This window comes from Podarcis cretensis, assembly GCF_951804945.1.
Source record: "Podarcis cretensis genome assembly, chromosome: 3".
Taxonomy (NCBI): domain Eukaryota; kingdom Metazoa; phylum Chordata; class Lepidosauria; order Squamata; family Lacertidae; genus Podarcis; species Podarcis cretensis.
In genome coordinates, this window is record NC_137172.1 from 6,332,446 (window position 1) to 6,344,500 (window position 12,055).

The window sequence follows — 12,055 nt, forward strand, 5'->3', positions numbered from 1 at the left end:
GAAAAATGGTAATTGCTGCTTTGCCATTCTGCCGGCACGGCTCCTAAGCCCATCTACCTGCTCCTCCTGCCATGGCCTGATCTGCCCCAGACACACACCATACCCTGCTGGTTGCAGGCACAGAAGCGGCACTACTATTGTTGCCCATTTTAAGCAAGATGTGCAGAGTTCTTTCCCCACAGGCAGAACCAGCGGGGCAGGAGGGGCACCAATGGGTTTGTTGTCTGAGGGGCTTCTGCCACCAGAAGCAGGGTCCTCACCTGCCTCATGGCTGGTCTAGCTGCCTTTGGGCTCTATGACCTGTGAGCTTATGCCAGATCTCCTTTGCCAAATCCCTAAACCACACCGGATGGGCACATTTAATTTGTTGTGCAGCTTCATCCATTGTTTATCTCAGTGCCTAAGGGATGTCTATTCTGCAGCTTTAACAGATGCTGGGCACTTACTCTGTGTGGTGTCCTGCCCTCCACCATTTCAAATTACCTCAGTTTCACATCCTATACATTCCATGCAAATCTCCCACTTTCAACTCCAAGCAGCTTCATTCTTATTTTATTTGTTAAAGAAAGAACCTGAGGCAGTAGACTTTTGTCTTGGGTGCATACAGAGAAATTAGCAACTGGACGGAATGAACCCCAGGGTGCCAATACCTCCCGTGTTTCTCAAAACATTATCACAAAATGGCGAGCAAGCTTCCTGTTTTCCCAGAACTCTTCCTCAGGGCCACAAAGACAAGAAATCCCTGCCGTGCATAACATCCAGTCTGCAGGAGAATATTGGAGACCTTGAAAGCTCCCTCACTATTCCGTGACATATTTAATTGTACCTAGAAAAGAAAGTCCCTCAGGGGTAAGGATGGGCAATAGATTGGATTCGATTCTCATTGAAAGGTGAATCTATGTAATTCATAGTTACTGGAAATGAAAAACTGAAACAGACCTATCCCTACCCAATGGTTTATTATCATGAAAACTTTCTTGTGGTCCAACATGCCTTGCTTTGTCTTTTTGTGTCTCAAACATGGTCACTTTGCTATGAAACTAACTGTTGTCTTTTTGTTGCTGGTTTCTATGTTTTAGACGGAAGAAGTGATAGATGCCTTTGAAAAGTGGAAGATGCTCCCTCTCTTTGAGAGCTGCTGGATCCCGCTTCATCCCCAGTTAGGGACTTCTTCTCCAAAGCATCCAGATTGAAAAAAGCAACATTTTCATGGCTTACCTGAGCTTGTGCCTTGCAATAAACGCAGATCCAAAAGCCTTTTCCCCTCTGTTTTTCATTTCTAAGCATGAGTGTTCTTGCTAGTGAAGCTGAAATGGCACCTTACGTCCATGAGAAGGAGGTGTTAGCAGGCATGGTTTGTGGAGAGGCCCAAAACGTCATTAGAAAGGAAGACTATGAGGGGGTGAGGATCTCTCTATACAGTCTAGCGAGTAGGACTGGGCCACAATGTGGAAAATGAAGAGTGGTAAAATATGGGGGGTGGAATGGGAGGGAGAAGAAGAAGTTTCCTTTTAAATAGGAACCAATCTGAGTTGTACTCTTTGAAAAAGTATGCCAGTTGAAATTTAGTCATCCTTCCAAATTCACAGGTCTCTGAATTTTGGGGTTATTGAACTGACCAGACCAGATTCTAGGCCCCTCCAGCTAAAGGATTACAGGATGGGAAGTAGCCCAGGCTTTTACAGAAACTAGCCCCACAAAGCCCACTCATTACAGTATATTGGGCATAATTGCATGCACATGTGCCTACCTGGAAGAATTCTTCATCCTAGGATCCCATGGCTTCCAGTTGGGTGAGATAAGAGAATGCACATCCATTCCTCTCTATGGCAACAGAGCTCACTCTTTTAAGATGTGAATGGTGGGTACTTAGCTGAATGGCTATATACCTCCAGACATAATTTTATTGGAGTGGTGCCTTTCCATAGTTCATACCATGCTTGAGGTGGCTTGCAAGGTGGAAAATAATAATAATTACAACATAAAAATTTAGTCTTAAATCATTCAAAAACACACAAACTGAACAAATTAGACATAATTTATAGGATACAAAATAAAGATACTAAAAGGTTTGCTTCTGGAGATCTGCAGACATCCTGACTACACTTAAGATGGGTGGGGTATAAATACAGTGGTGTAGACTTATTAGACTTTACCGATTGGTGGGCTCTGCGTTGCTTCCGGACAGGAGGAAGGATGTCAAATGACACCGAAGGTTGGTTCAGAGAAAGAGTTCTTTATTTCTGCTCTTTATTTCTGCTCTTTATTTCTTGCATGGTCAGTCCACAGCAAGTCCAAAGAAATGAGAAATTTCATGCAGTATATTTATTCTCCAGGCACCCTCTCCCTCCTTCCCCAGGAATCCAACCACGTCAGCCTATACACGCAGGTTGACATCACATATGTTCCTGCTCCGGTATTCTTAACCATAAATGGGTATTCCTTCCTGTACTTCTGACCATAAAAGGGTATTTCTGTTCTTATACTCTTAACTTGGAGCAAGAGGTCACCAACTCCAAGAACACACTCTGGCGCTGCTCCTGGACTAGGTCTGTGCATCTTTGTGGTCTTTGTGGTCAGGATGTAAGATAAGGCCCAGAGTGTCATCCCTGTTCCACTTTGGAATGGACAAAGCCATCCGTCATTACCAGCCTTCATAGACTGATAAGGGAGAGAACTTTGAGCACTTGTTTATACAGCTGGGTTTTGGCTCAAGAGCTCAAGTTAAAGCATTTTAGCTAAGGAAAAATAGGGATTTTGGTGCAGTTTCAAACTGCCTGCACAGTCAGTTTTGGGTTTGGGAAACCCATTCCTTCAGTGGTACCTCTAGTTACAAACTTAATTCGTTCTGGCGATCCATTCTAAACCTGAAACTGTTCTTAACTAGAGGTGTGCTTTCGCTAATGGGGCCTCTTGCTGCCGCTGCGCTGCCGGCACACGATTTCCATTCTCATCCCGGGGCAAAGTTCTCAACTCGTGGTAACTCTTCCAGGTTAGCAAAGTTTGTAACCAGAAATGTTTCTAACCTGAGGCGTTTGTAACTGGAGGTACCACTGTAGTAAAATTATTATTCATAATAAAACAGGATGTCCCTATTTTCATGGAAGGAATTTGGGAGGATTTCTTGAGAACAACAAGGGACCCTATATGGAGAAAGCAATGGGGAGACTCCATCTGTTTCTCTTCTTCCAAGAATCACAACTATAATTCAATGTCCCCAACTATTCCCGCTTGTGTCCTGCCCTGAAGGCCACAGCCTGCTGGCCTCTCTTGCCCATCTGTGCTCTGGCTGGCCTGTTTCTCCTTTGATCTCCTAGCGTAGAGTTTGGAGGTGACTTCTACTCCTAAAGTCCAAGAGAGAGAAGTGTGAGGAGGAGCAGGAAGATGTAAAACAGGGTGAAAGCTAAGGTGTATCAGCCTAAACAACAAAGAGATTCAGAGGTCCGCTGAGAGTGGAGGAACCACAGCACTCTAAGGGTCAATCTACACACTGGGGGAGAAATGTCGGGAAATCTACTGTTGAGAAGTGGAACTGTTCTTTTTTCAACTCTGAAGCATTTTTCATATGATGTGTATGCTGTTCTTGATTCTCTGAATAAATCAAAATGTTATCAAAACAGTCCACCAGGACTCTGAGTATGTAGCTGATGAAATCTTAGAACGTTGCTGCTCCTGACTGAAATGTTATCTCCCTCTCTCTCCCTGCCTTCTCTTGGCAACCTTTGGGGCTCCATTTGGCTTAAAAGCTGGCATTCAGCTTTGCCACGTCAACTCATCCTGAACCATGAAGATCCTTCACCTATGCTTGGCAGTTCTCTCTTTGCTGCTCCTGGCTTCCCCAGGATTTTTAGGAAGTTGTTAGTCTGCACCAGGCGTCCTATTGTGAAGACCCAGTTTTCTGAGTTCATGTTCTGGGAGTTGTGCATCCGGGGCAGTACAGGATTCCTTTTGGTGTACTGACCTCCCCGCTGCACCAAGGATTCCCTGCCTGAGCTGCTTCCTGGAGACACCTAGTTTGGTTGTCCTAGGGGATTTTAACATCCAGATCTGCCGCAGTCATGTTTCAGAATGAAATATAAAGGTAAAGGTACCCCTGCCCGTACGGGCCAGTCTTGACAGACTCTGGGGTTGTGCGCCCATCTCACTTAAGAGGCCAGGGGCCAGCGCTGTCCGGAGACACTTCCGGGTCACGTGGCCAGCGTGACATCGCTGCTCTGGCCAGAGCCAGAGCCAGAGCCGCACACGGAAACGCCGTTTACCTTCCCGCTGGTAAGCGGTCCCTATTTATCTACTTGCACCCGGAGGTGCTTTCGAACTGCTAGGTTGGCAGGCGCTGGGACCGAGCAGCGGGAGCGCACCCCGCCGCAGGGATTAGAACCGCCGACCTTTCGATCGGCAAGCCCTAGGCGCTGAGGCTTTAACCCACAGCGCCACCTGCGTCCCCAGAATGAAATAGCTTGGATCAAATGAAAATTTTATGAGGAGGATACAATGCCCAGGGGATTTATCCCTCAGGTAAATAACTCACGCTTCACCTGTCCCCACCAGATTGCTGGATCCTTGCAGTTACCTGAAGGAAGAGCATTTTCACAGGCTCAGATCCCAAAATTATTATTAGTTGTAGTCATAATAGCATCAAACAGTTCTTTAAAAAATAATCCAAGTCGACCAATTGAAGAGGTTGAGTGGGCATATGCAGGGCAAGGAGATTTCAAAGGTGAATTGATGGACTCTTCAGCTTACTTGAAGGAAGGGCAATTTTCACATGTCTCCTCCTCCTCCTCCTCCTCCTCCTCCTCCTCTTCCTCCTAACTCACCACCACCATATCTCTCAGACACCTTTTTCAAACAGGACTCAAGGCAACTTAAAAAATAATTCAAAACTGGAGGGGCTCTTCTTCTCTGCTTCCTCCACCTGCCATTTCCCACTCTGCACCCCATAATAATTGGCCAGCCTGTCCTTCCCTTTCTCCTTTCCACCCTAGAAGATGACAAATCCCCCTTTCTCCTTCAGGTCGGAGCGAAACAGTATAAACTTAAAGCATTTGCAGATGACCTAGTATTGACCCTACAGGAGCCAGAGCCTAGTACTAAAAGAGTTTTGCAATTGATATACGAGTTTGGTCGAGTGGCAGGATTTAAACTTAACAAGCAAAAAACCAAGGTTTTAGAAAAAAAATTGACTTCTTTAGAATCAGAAAGGTTTCAGAAAGAGACAGAATTAAATGTGGTCAAAAAAGTAAGATATCTAGGGGTAAATATAACAGCGAAGAATAGGAACTTATACAAAGATAATTATGAAAAATGTTGGTCTGAAATTAAAAGGGATCTAGATGTTTGGTCAAGATTGAAACTTTCCTTGTCAGGACGTATTGCTGCGATTAAGATGAATGTATTGCCAAAAATGCTGTTTTTGTTTCAAACTTTGCAGATTGTGGACAAAATGGAGTGTTTCGGGAGGTGGCAGAGAGATATTTCTAAATTTGTCTGGCAGGGCAAAAAGCCCAGAATCAAGTTTAAGATATTAACTGATGCTAAAGAAGGAGGGGGCTTTGCCCTGCCAGACTTAAAGTTGTACTATGAATCAGCAGCTTTCTGCTGGTTGAAAGACTGGCTACTTCTTGAATACACTGATGTTTTAGATTTGGAAGGATTTAACAATGCTTTTGGTTGGCATGCATATTTGTGGTATGACAAGGTTAAAATACACAAGGCTTTTAAGAATCATGTTGTCAGAAAAGCAGTGTTCAATGTCTGGTCAAAATATAAAGATTTACTGGAAAATAAGACCCCAAGGTGGTTATCACCAATGGAGGCTAAGGCCCCGAAAAGACTCAATATGAAGGCCAAATGGCCGAAATATTGGGAAATAATAGAAAAAGATGGAGATAATTGGAGGTTGCAGAGTATGGAGAAAATAAAGGATAAAGTGCGAGATTGGTTACATTATGCTCAGATTAAAGAAGTTTTTAAGTTGGACAAAAAGATAGGATTCCAGGTGGAAAAATCAAAGTTAGAAACAGAACTGTTAGAACCCAGCTCTAAGATACTTTCAAGAATGTATAACTTGCTGTTAAAATGGAATACACAGGACGAAACGGTCAAATCAGCTATGATAAAATGGGCACAGGACATAGGGTACAACATTATGTTTGCTGACTGGGAAAAGTTATGGACCACAGGTTTGAGATTTACGGCATGTAATGCCTTGAAAGAAAATATTATGAAAATGATATATAGGTGGTACATGACTCCAGTCAAGCTTGCAAAGATATACCATTTGTCTGACAATAAATGTTGGAAGTGTAAAGAAGCTGAAGGAACATTCTTTCACCTCTGGTGGACTTGTCCTAGGGTGAAGGTTTTCTGGGAAATGATATATAACGAGTTGAAAAAGGTATTTAAGTATACCTTCCCTAAGAAACCAGAGGCCTTTCTCTTGGGCATTGTCGGCCAGAGTGTGCAAAAGAAGGATCGAACTTTTTTTATGTATGCTACGACAGCAGCAAGGATACTTATCGCCAAATGCTGGAAAACTCAAGATTTGCCAACACTGGAAGAATGGCAGATGCAACTGATGGACTATATGGAACTGGCGGAGATGACTGGCAGAATCCGAGACCTGGGAGAAGAACTGGTGGAGGAGGACTGGAAGAAATTTAAGGACTATCTACAAAAATATTGTAAATTGTATGAATGTTAAGAAAGATGTAAGATTAGTAATAATATGGCTTCAACAAATTAGTTATAAAGAATATAAATTTAAGTTTAATTGGAAGAAAAGACAAATTCTGGGTAAATAGTATTTTATAATTAAGTTTCTAAAAGAGTGATTTTAAATTCCAAAATTTGAGGTTTAATTTTGGGAAATTATATTATATGAATGGAATCAATTTAATAATTTGCTAGCAAAATTTATGAGTTTAGAATGCAGGAATAAGAGGGGTGAGGAAGTCCTACGATGAGAATGAAATGTGGATATTGGAAAATATTATGTTATTATGTATGTTTCTTATTGTTTTAAAAATCTTAATAAATATTATAAAAAAACAAAAACAAATCCCCCTTTCTCCTTCCCAACCCTGTTTCTGAAGCCGCTTCACTCTTCTGTTCAAAACCCCCTGGAGTCGCTGTCACTATGGCTGTAGATTGGGGGTGATGGCATCTCCAGATCAGAAACATCCAAAGGGCAACGGGTTCAGGTCCAGTCCTGGTACTTTCATGCCCAAGGTGCTTGGAACTGAAAGTGGGACACTGCATGGAATATATCGGAGCTATCTTAGATCCTGAGCTATCTAAACAAGGTGGAGGGGGGACATTTTATGCCTCTGCACAACCATGCCTGCTGACACCTCCTTCTCATACAAGAAGTGAGGCATGCATGGCTTATGAGTTATAGAGAAACTAACTCCTGTAATTGTACTCATCAGAGACTCAAGGACTACCCAGAATAAAAGGCTCTATATTGCATCAAAAAACCTTTCCCACTAATTAGACACTACATGCACCAAATTTCTTGAGAGACTTGTGGAAGAGACAAATCTAAATTTTATTTTTAAAAATGTATTCCGTAAAATTAATAATAATAATAATAATAATAATAATAATAATAATAATAATAATTTATTTATATCCCACTCTCCCCAGCTGAAGCCGGGCTCAGAGCGGCTAACAACAGCAAAATTATACAGCATTCTAAAATCAATTCATTGTAAAATCAGTTCAAATCAAATTAATGGCAACCATAGGGCTAGACCTCTGTGAGGATTACCAAAGGAGGGGGTCAGGCTGCGCCTTGGCCAAAGGCCTGGTGGAACAGTTCTGTCTTGCAGGCCCTGCGGAAAGATATCAGTTCTCTTGTGACAGAGCGTTCCACCAGATTGGAGCCACAGCCGAAAAAGCCCTGGCTCTGGTTGAGGCCAGCCTAACCTCCCTGTGGCCCGGGACCTGCAAGATGTTTTTATTTGAAGACCACAAGGTCCTCCGTGGGACATACCAGGAGAGGCGGTCCCAGAGGTACAAGGGTCTGGGCCATAAAGGGCTTTAAAGGTTAAAATTCCATAAAGTCCAACGACACTGAGACAAAAGAGGCTACCTTTGGTTTTCCTTACCAGTTTTACATGCAGTGCAGTTTTCCATATATTGCTGCACCTTAATGGTCAATATGTGAACCAAAGGAGAGCCATCCGCTGAAAGGCAGTTCTCCCTCCAAGTAATGTGTTTATAAAATGTACAGGAAAAAGAATAACTTCATGAAAACAGCATGAAAATATGGGTTATATTAGGGGGAATTGCATAGCAATGATGGGCGTAATGGGGAAAATTCAGCAACACAGTGCATATTTCCCCTAATAGACACACTTTAGTTGGCAATTTTGTCCGATATATACATTTTTATGCAAAGAATTCCCACTAAAGAGATTTCCACTAAAGAAACATCTCTAGTGAGAAAAGTGAGCTTCTTTTGCAAGGCCACAGAAGAGCAACTGTACTCCTCTCCTTTTTCCGCCCCACAATTGGCTGGCAGGTGTCCCTCTGTCTTCTTCCTCTCCATCCCTTACATGGGCAAGCCAGGAGCAGCAAAGAGAAAGCTGCCAGTGTGGTGTAGTGGTTAAGAGCAGTAGACTTCTAATTTGGGGAACCGGGTTCGTGTCTCTGCTCCTCCACATGCAGCTGCTGGGGGACCTTGGGCCAGTCACACTTCTCTGAAGTCTCTGAGCCCCATTCACATCACGGAATGTTTGTTGTGGGGGAGGAAGGGAAAGGAGAATGTTAGCCGCTTTGAGACTCCTTAGGGTAGTGATAAAGCGGGATATCAAATCCAAACTCTTCTTCTTCTTCTTCTTCTGCCAAGCACAAGTGAAGGATCTTCATGGCTTCCTGACGTGGCAAAGCTGAATGCCAGCTTGTAGGCCAATTGGAGCCCCAAAGGTTGCCAAGAGAGGGCAGGGAGGGAGAGGGAGATGAAATATTTGTAATTTCTTTGGGACGCTGTGTCTTAGGCTGACGTGGAAGAGAACATGGCCAAAATCATATGGCTCTCCCTTCATTCTGGCAGTCATAGCAGTTTTCACCGAAGTGAGATCCCAGTTACAGATCACAAACATTCCTTTCCCTTTTCAACCTAGAAGATGACCAAGTCCCCTTCCCACCCCTGTTTCTGAAGCCGTTTCCCCTACCCGTCCAGCAACACTCAAGGCTGCAATCCTCCCTTAATTTACCTAGGCGCATGCCCCATGGAAACCAACAGGCGTTCCTTCTGAGTGGGCCTGTTTTAGGACTGCACTTTATGATGACACAACCAGAGATGGCACTCCTGCCTAAACCACTGTCCATACAAATACTTTCCTTAAGTCACGTAAGCCAAGCAGGGTCCCAGGGAAGGCAGAAAGGCCACCAGGAGGAGAGGGCCAGGGATGTGCAGCCAGTCAAGGCAACGACCTTAAACATCTTGGGGGACCTTCTTGACTGTGAGTCCTGGAAACTCTTCTCCCTGCTCACAGGCCTTTTCCCACCTGGGTTGATTCAGCCCAGCTGCTAGTTACTCTGCAAAGTCCCAGAGCAAAAGCCTGCAACCTCAGATTCTTTTTTGGAACGGAATGTGGGACACTTTGCATGGAATATATGGGACCGAATCCTCAGCTGTTCAAGCAAGTTGGAAGGGGGCGGGGGAATCACTGTGAGCAAATGCCCAGCAGCTATTTAAGCTTCAGGATGGACAATTATAGTGATCCCTTATCCAATGAGAAAAACAATGGATGAAACTGCATATTAATATAAGCATGCAAATAAAGTGTGATTTAAGTATTGGACCAAAAGGAACTTGCCAAACCTCACAGAGTAAAATAACCAAAGACAAGGCTGATCTCAGAGCCGGACAAGCCATGAGGCAGGTGAGGATGTTGCTTCAGGTGGCAGAAGCCCCCAACCAGGCACAATGCCCATGGGTGCCCCTCCTGCCCTGCTGCTTCTGCCAGTGGTGGAGAAGCATCAACATCATCAGCACCACTGATTTTGGACAAGATCACTGCCATTTGGGGGAATAAGGGATGTGCTGCCCTAGGCTGATTCTGCCATAGGTGTCTTTTGCAATGGACAAAGTATGAAAACAACCAGCTGTGCAACCAATTAAGCTTGCAATCAAAGGACGATGTATTGAGGGACTACTTAAGTAATTCGTGCTTTGTGTAACTAATGGAACAGGTAGCTGGTACTCACTGCTCTTTTAGTTTTTTTTTTTTTTTAATAATATTTTATTAAGTTTTCTCAAGAATAAAGACCACAAAGATAACAAAAAAAACCAACAACATCAGAGACAGAAAAAGAAAAATTACAATAATCAAAAATCAAAAATTCCACACAAAAAACAAAAAGATAAGAAAAATAAAAATAAAAATCTCTCCTTTCAAATTCTCAACATTCTTTAACTTATTTTCCTGACTTCCTCTCACCTCCCTCCTTGTATTCCATTTTAAATTTAATTCAGCAAATTCATAGCCACTTGTCTTACCCTTAGTTATATGTCCCCATGTGATATTTACCTCATATTTTCATTTATAATCAACCCATTCTTACAAATTCTTATTTCCCCAATTTTATCTTGTCCTCAAATCTTTAAAATTCTTAGATTTAAACCATTGCTAAAGCCAGTTACTTCCTTTCCAGCATCTCAGTATTTCATTAGAATTACACTAATTCCATAAATATGAATTTATTACAAAAGCATTTCTCATTTTAAGTTTCTCCAACGTCCCTTTTCCTGGTTCCGGATAATGTCAGTCCTTAAGTCTTTAACCCTTGTCAGTCCGGCGTTCTAATATCTGAGGCACTCAAGTCACCTCCAGGCCCCCTCTGCGAGTTTTCTTGTTTCTGTTTGTAGTTACATAGATCCTTGTTCCCTGTTGTATTCTTTCGCATTTTCTTCTCTTTCTCTTTGGGGAGCCAATCTCTGGAGGACTCTATGCAGTAAAATTCTTCATCTCCTTTTATCCAGTTGTCCCATTCCCCAGTGTTGCACTCCCCAATATCTAGTTTGTAATCCAAAGGGTAGTCAATCCAAGGATAATCTTCCCCTTGTTTCACAATCCCACCAAAGATAATAACTCTCTTAAGTCCACAATTTAACCAGTGTCCTGCGAATTCCATCTCCCAATGTTGCGGCTTCTGATCCTGTAAAACTTGAAGACTCTGTGTCTTATGAGATACATTCATAACTTCATGCACTTGCCCTAAGTCAATATCCTGGGTAGATTGTTGTGCAATTTCTGTAACTGTACATTCCATTGGCACCTCCTTGTTAACTGCAGCTAAAATGTAGGCCGTCTCTTGATTCATAAGAGACACTTTCTCATCCATCTGTTGCAGCACATCATATATTTTGTCCAGGGCAGATAAAACTTCCTCTCTCATCATTCTGTCAAGGTCAGAAAGCTGGTCCCACAGTCTGATTTTCCCAGCTGCACTGGCAGACCTCCTCTAGGGGGTGTAGTTACTTTTTAGCATCCATTTTTACAGTGTATCCAACAAGGGAAAATAAAAGTTACTTTCGATTTTCAGATATTTTGTTTCCTTTCAATATAAAACAATCAGGCAGAAGGCAGCATTGGACTTTTTTTTTTTCCCTTCCAACTCTATCTGTCAGATTTCTTATATTCCTGTTATAGGCACCACTGACAGTTTCTTTCCTTTCATTCCGTCCCCAGGTCAGGAACAGTGAAGACTTATTTTCTTAAATTACTCTCTGCAGGATTTGCAAAGTCACGATTTATTTTCCCCCTATCCTCCTGCTGTCAGGGGGGTTTGGTAGTTAAAAGAGCAGGAAATTCCAGGCTGTCAATTTACGGCTTTTAGCTTGTAAAGTCTTTGCTTTGATCTTTCTACAAAGAGCGGGAGGCGGACTTCCTATTTACACTTCCCGTCTCGGCTCTATTTCAAAGGTATACTTTTGATCCACAAGTTTCAATTGTCCTACTCACGGGTTGTTGTTTGAAATCCGAATTGGCATAGGAAAAAGGACAGCGCTCTCCGACTTTGGCTGTGCAGCTTCACTCCACAG

The 12,055-nt window shown here is 42.9% G+C and overlaps 2 long non-coding RNA genes across 3 annotated transcripts in view; one reads left to right on the plus strand and one right to left on the minus strand.

The window, feature by feature from the left end:
* LOC307212016 overlaps positions 1 to 1,257 on the plus strand; it is a 30,734-nt gene extending 29,477 nt beyond the window's left edge. For both annotated transcript variants that reach the window (XR_013836727.1, XR_013836728.1), the window contains one exon: positions 1,080 to 1,257. This is a non-coding gene — a long non-coding RNA (uncharacterized lncRNA). The remainder of the gene's footprint in view (positions 1 to 1,079) is intronic.
* The window catches only part of LOC307211977, a 117,083-nt gene that overhangs the window by 72,962 nt on the left and 32,066 nt on the right, over positions 1 to 12,055 (minus strand). The window lies entirely within an intron of this gene.